Below are 7,241 nucleotides of genomic sequence, written 5' to 3'. Positions count from 1 at the left end.
AGAGGGGAGAGGGGAGAGAGGAGAGAGGAGAGAGAGAGAAGAGGAGAGGAGAGGAGAGAGGAGCGAGCAGATGAAAGAAGCAGGTCATCAGATCTTCCACATCTTTGGGTAGAGTTGAACTTCCAACCTTTCAGCAAATAGTCACGTGCCTAACTTGTCCATGTCACCTGGAGACTCCAACCATTTGGCAAGCCAGCGCATAACCCACCTCACACATCTTGTTTCAAGCACACTCAGAACCATAGCTGTCGAATCGGAACCCACTCATCGGTAACCCTCCTTTGGGTTTCTGAGGCTGTAAATCACAGAGGAGGAGATTGTCTGTCTTTCTGCTGTGGAACCACTGATGGGTTCCAACAGCCTTTTGTGCAGCCGATGAACTAGTGTTGCTGTGATGCTGGAATCAATGCAGGTTGCTGGTACGTCAAACACTAGTAGTGTGTCACCGGTTGGCGACAGGTTTCAGCAGAGCGTCCAGACTGAGGCAGACCAGGAAGAAAGGCCGGGCCATCTACCTTTAAAAATGGAACCAGTGTCAAATCCACCAGATGCTCTGCTGAAGAAGGAGGAACAATTGCCTCCTGTACCAGTTGGGTCTGATTTGATGGTACACACATAAAAAAAATAATAACAATAAATTTTTTTATAAAAAATGGACCAGTGTAAACATTATGGACCACACAGAATATTGTGCAGTGGAGAGGGGAGCTGAGTCCTCTGGATTGAAAGATACTCCTGGAGCACACTGGCCGCAACAGTGGACTTAAAGAAGACGATGAAGACCATCAGAGAAGATCATCAGCAGAGCAGGGTGAAGTTTTGTTCTGCTATGACATCACCATGACTCATAGCTGACTGGATGGCAAGTGACAACATATTACCATGCAAATACTCTTACTACAGGAGAGCTCTGGTGGCCTAGTGGCAAGAAGCTGCACTGCAATCCCAGAGGTGCGTGGTTTGAATCCACCAGATGCTCTGCTGGAGAAGGAGGGGCAATCTCCTCCTGTACCAGTCAGATCCGATTTGATGGTATACACACCAAAAATAATAAAATAAAAATATATGCAAAAATAAAATTTTTTAAAAACCCCACTATTATTACAAAGCAAGGGTCTTGAAGGCATCAACACAAACCTAGGCTTTACAATTCTCTTTACTACCCCTAAGGTTCAGGATCATGCTGGATGGAGAGGAGATTGAAACTGTCAACAGCTTCATCTTGCTAGGATCTACAATGAACACCCTTCGTACCAGCAGTCAGGAAACAAGAAGACACATTGCACCGGAGAAATCTGCAGTTAGGGGGCCTCTCCAAATTATTGAGGAGTAATGATATCACTTTGAGCACTAAGGTGCATCTGATTCAGGCCATAGTCTTTCTGATTACTTGCTATGCATCTGGAAGCTGGACAATGAAATAAGGACGACAGAAGAATTGACCTCTTTGAGCTGTGGTCTTGGAGAAGAAGACTGAACATCCCATGGACGGCCAAGAGAATGAATAGATATGTCTTGGGGAGGGTGCAGCCGGAGTGCTCATTGAAGGCAAGAATGATGAGGCTTTGCCTCACATATTTTGGCCATGTTGTAAGAGGGCCTATTCGTTGGGAAGGACATGATGCTGGGAAGAGTGGAAGGTTAGTGAAGGAGAGGAAGACCGCCCACCAGGTGGATTGACACGGTGACTGCCGTGATGAGCTCTTGTGTGTCAGGAAGTGTGAGGAGGGCACAGGCTAGAGCAGGGTTCAGCTCTTTTGTTTATAGGGTGGCTATGAGTCAGAGTCCACTCCAAGGCACCTAACAACAACAACAACATTCCTTAAGGTTCAACTTTTAGGCAAACAATAGACAGGCCCGTAAGGTGAACAATAAGTAGGTACTCTCTCTCCTAAGAACAACCAGCCAGCCTAGAAACAAAGAAATAAAGTGCAGAAGGCAGAAAGGAGTAAGAGAGAAGAATTCGTGGAAATGAGAATCACAAGGGAAGAGTGTGGTTACAGTGTGGGTGTTGTGGTTAATATCATATCATGAAAATCATGTGAATCGTTGAATGGAGAACCGGCTGGCTTTGTAAATATTTACTCAGGTCACAACAAAAACCAAGATTCTCTCAACTACAAAACGCTCTGTCACTGCTGTGGCGTGCGTTGCGATTCCTACCAACCCTCAAAGACGTGGTATAACTGCCTTTCAGGTTAGTGATATTGCTTCCCAGAAGCAGGCTGCCTTGTCTTTCTTCCCACAGAGCCACCGAGGGGTTCAAATTGCTGTCCTTTTGGGTAGCAGCTGAGCACTTAACCAGGAGACCCTTCATGGTGTTTCCAGCTCAAACCCAAACCCATTGCTGCCAATTTGACCCCCACGCTGAATAGAGCTGCCCTGTGGGTTCCCAAAGTTGCCATCAATACAGGAGCACATTGCCAAGGCTTTTCTCCCTCAGAGATATTGGTGGGTTTGAACTGCTTACTTTTCAGTTAGTTGAGTGCTTAAGCTCTGTGCCACCAGGGCCCCTTTCCCCCCCCTGCTCTATACCCTCCCGGCTTTCCGCGTTGACATGTACCTGTGAGAAGGTCCTTTTTTGGGCCCTCGTTGGCTCAACAAATCCTCAGATGCTCTGGATTGTCTGAGAATTGTCAAGACAGCTTTGGAGCTAGTCCACCTGTAAGACTGAAACTGGAGCTTTCCTGAGGAGAAATCCGATGTCACCCTCCCCCCACCCCGGGTGGGTGCCGGCTATTCTTGGAAAGCTTTGCTGTGCCTTCCCGAATGGGTCACTTGGTGGTGAAGGAAGCTCAGGTTACACGTATGCATGAGAGCCATTAAATCAGTCATGTGTGGATTGATGGGATCTTGCCGGGAACTAGAATCAGGAACAAGAAAATTAGTGAATGGGGGGAAGAGAGAGAGAGAGAGAGAGAGAGAGAGAGAGAGAGCTCGCTCTTGGATATTTTGTCATAGGGAACTGGGGAGATTGCAATGATATAATTAAATGGGGAGGAACTAACCCAAAATCGAACAAAAAAGCCCCCAAACTCCATGCTAGTTATTGTGGGGTGCTGTTCAATGAGACCCAAATTGCAGCAAGTCTATACAATAAAATGATGCACTGCCTGGTCCTGCAACCTCTTCACTGTCATCACTACCCTTGAGGCCATTGTAGTGACCAGTGTCACCCCATCTTGTCGAGGGTCTTCATCTTTTTCATTGACCCTAAATTTACTCTCAAGTTGTCCCCAAGCACCACATACAACAGAAGGAAATGTCTAAGCCCGCACTGCCCTGACTATCACCTCTATGGTTGTGACCCTTGTGTATTCCTGAGCGCCTTTCAACCTAGCAGAGCCCTGATGGTGCAGTGGTTATGCTCAGCTCTCAACTGAAAGGTTGGTGGTTCGAATCCACCACTCAAGTGAAGGAAAAAAAAAGTTCTATAAACTTTAAAAACAACCACAATGGCCAACAAATACATGAAGAAATGTTCAAAATCCCTAGCTCTAAGAGAGATGCAAATCAAAACAACTATGAGATATCATCTCACTCCAGTCAGAATAGCAAAATTTAAGAGCAGAAAACAACAAATGCTGGCGATGTTGCGGAGAAGCTGGAACCCTTATTCACTGTTGGTGAGAGTGTAAAATGGTGCAACCACTATGGAAGGCTGTATGGCGCTTTCTCAAAAAAATTGGAAATAGAAATACGATTTGACCCAGCAGTTCCACTAGTGGGAATATACCCTAAAGAAACCATAACTGCCACCCAGGCAGATATATGCACACTCATGTTTATTGCAGCTTTGTTCACAATAGCAAGGAGATGGAAACAACCCAAGTGTCCATCAACAAACAAATGGATAGAGAAGCTCTGGTATTTTCACACGATGGAATACTATGCTGCATTGAAAAACAAGGAACTCATGCAATATTATTAAAAATGGGTAACCCTGGAGGACATTATGCCAAGTGAAATATCTCAGTCACAAAAGGACAGGTGCTGCATGGTGCCACTATTGTAGAATGGGACTGACATCAGGCTTGGAGCGAGACTTAGAAAAATTGGATAAATTATATATACTGCATTGAAAGAGATGAGGAAGAGAACTGTTTGAAAGGGATATATGATTGGATACTATGGTTATGACAAGAGCTCAGAATGAAGGTTGCCGCTTTCTCAAAAAGTTGCAAATAGAGATACCATTTGACCCAGTAATTCCACTACTGGGAATATACCCTAAAGAGACCATAAATGGCACCCAAGTAGATATATGCATACCCATGTTTATTGCGGCTTTGTTTACAATAGCAAGGAGTTGGAAACAACCCAAATGCCCATCAACAAACGAGTGGGTAGAGAAGCTGTGGTATATTCGCACAATGTAATATTATGCTGCATTGAAAAACAAGGAACTCAAGCAATATTATTCAAAATGGGTGACCCTGGAGGACATTATGCTGAGTGAGGTATCTCAGTCACAGAGGGACAAATGCTATATGGTGCCACTGTTGTACAATGAGGCTGACATCGGGATGTGGGTAAGACTAAGAAAAACTGGATGAAATATGTTTACGGCATTTAAGTCTTTGGGGGAGAGAATATTTTATATTTTAGGGCATTATGTTTATCGTAAGAGTATGGAATGAGGGCTGCAGAGTGGATTATATTTGGGGATTGGGGGATGTGTGTGTGGGATTACGTACCAATGAGGGAGTTTTTCTTTTGCGTTTGAAGGAGAGGAGCAAACGGGGGGTGGGGGGTGGGGGGGCGGGGAGAGGGGTGCAACAATGAATGAATGGAATTCCAAAATCTCTGTAGATGTTCACTGAAATGAAAAATAAAGAAATTAAATAAAAAAAAGAATGAAGGTTGCATAATGGACTTGGGGCGGGAGGTGGAGGAATTCTGTAACAATGAAATAATTTTTTCTTTTACTTTTCAAAGAGAAGAGCAAACTGGGGGGAGGGGTGGGCAGGGAGGAAAAAAAATTAAAAAACAACCACCCAACCACAAAAGATCATTTGTTTTCAAGTCAATTCTAACTAATTGTGATTTTATAGGACCTAGTACAGCTGCCTGCCCTATGGGGTTTCCAAGCCAGTAATATATCAGCAGCTGAGCCTTTAATGTAATAATGTAATAATAAAAAATGTAATAATGTAATAATAAAAGATATCTTTACTAAGAATAAAAACGTAAATTTTAACAATAGCAACAATAATAACCTGTTATAATAAAAAACTCACCTCTTCTTTTTGTCATTTCTTTGTAATAGTGAGGGGAGCTCTGGTGGCTCAGTGCTAAGAAGTTGCGCTGCAATTCCAAAAGCATGCGGTTCAAATCCACCATCTGCTCGGCGGGAGAAGGCTGAGGGGTCTCCTCCCATGTGATTTACTGCCTCTGAAAACCTGCTGAAGAGTCACCTCTGAGTCGGTTCCCTCTGGAGGGCACATAACAACCGCGACATAATAGCGAGTAAGAAGGTGTGCTGCCAACCCAAAGACACAGGGTTCAAATCCACCAGCTGCTTCTCTGGAGAAAGACAGGCAGATTCCTCTTGTGGCATTTACAGCCTCGGAAAACCTGTTGGAGGGCTAGTTATGACTCAGTCTGACTCAACAGGAATGAGAGAGAGAACGTTAATAGTAACAGTATAAAGCAAAACTAGCAACCCAAACCCAGTGCCGTCAAGCTGACTCGGACTCCCAGTTACCCGGTAGACAGAGTAGAACTTCCCCACGAGGCTCCCAACGTTTTACGTTTCTACGGAAGCAGAATGATTCATCTTCCTTTCACAGAGTGAATGGAAGATTTGAACTGCTGACCATTGGTTAGCAGCTAAGTATTTGACCAGTGTCACTTGTTGGTTTTTTTTTAAATTTATTATTAATTTCAATGGAAATTTACAGAAATTTTGGATTTCTATTCATTCATTCATTATTGCACTTCCCCCCCCCCCAATACACTCACCTCTTGGAATTAAAGGAAAAATTCTTTCATTGTTTTAAAATCCCTCTCCCCAGGTCCACTCCACTATGCAGCCTTCACTCTGGACTCCTGTCATGACAAAAATACCTAATCACATATCCCTTTTAAACAGTTTTCTCCCTCATCTGTTTCAATGCAGCATACATTATTGAACCCATCTGTCTCAGTCTCCCCCTAACCCCGAGGTCAGTCCTGTTTTACAACAGTGGCACCATGCACTATTTGTCCTTTCGTGACTGAGATACTTCACTCAGCATAATGTCCTCCAGGGTCACCCGTTTTGTATAATATTTCATGAGTTCCTTATTTTTCAATGCAGCATAGTGTTCCATTGTGTGAATATACCACAACTTCTCTATCCATTTGTTTGTTGATGGGCACTTAGATTGTTTCCAACTCCTTGCTATTGTGAACAAAGTCGTGATAAACATGGGTGAGCATATGTCACTTGTTTTTGTGTATTGCTGAATTGAGCACAACTCATAGTGACCCTATGAACAGCTGTCCTATGAACCCTGTCCTATCCTGTGTCAGCCGCATCACCTCTGACACACTTGAGTCCACTGCTACAGTCACCTGTGTCAATCCATCTTGCTTGGAATCTTCCTCTCTTTTAATGACCTTTCCAAGTATAATGTCCCACTTTTTGACCTCAAACCTGGGAAAGGCTAACAGCACATTTCTGCTCTGTCCTATGGGGTTGCTATGACCTGGAATTCACTTAATAGCTCCCAACAATTCTTAGGGGTCACTTTTTATTAAAATGGTGAACTAAAGTTCATCTCTTTTGAGGGCATCATGCAGTAGACCTCTACCTGCTACTTTGGCAGCTCAGAACCAACCTACGCCTTTGTTAAGGGAATGACAGGCAGGAGAGACTTAGTGTTGGCTTTCTACAACCAAAATTCTAGAAATGTAGAAGTCAAAAGTTTACAGAACTGCAAAATAATTGTTTAAAAGAAATAATAAAAAAAACAACCCACCAGATTTACTCATCTGACAGAGGCAGGTAGAAAGCCCAAGCCTATAGCCTAGGTCACCCTTCAAGCCTGGAACTGAATGAACCCTGAGTGAAGCTCACTTTTCAGTCAGACACTAGACAGTCCTATCAGGTGAGCAATAAGCCATGGAGAGACACTCATCTCAGGGAGTTCACTGCCAATGCAAAGGTGGTGGTTGTTGTTGTTATGTGCCATCAAGTCACTTGCGACTCATAGCGACCCTATGTACAACTGCTCTAAACTCTGCTCTGTCCTGTG

The sequence above is a fragment of the Elephantulus edwardii genome, unplaced genomic scaffold (genome assembly GCF_000299155.1).
Source record: "Elephantulus edwardii isolate Elephantulus edwardi_28Jun2011 unplaced genomic scaffold, EleEdw1.0 scaffold00236, whole genome shotgun sequence".
NCBI lineage: Eukaryota > Metazoa > Chordata > Mammalia > Macroscelidea > Macroscelididae > Elephantulus > Elephantulus edwardii.
The sequence above is the reverse complement of the archived record's forward strand: the minus strand, read 5'-3'. Positions refer to the sequence as shown.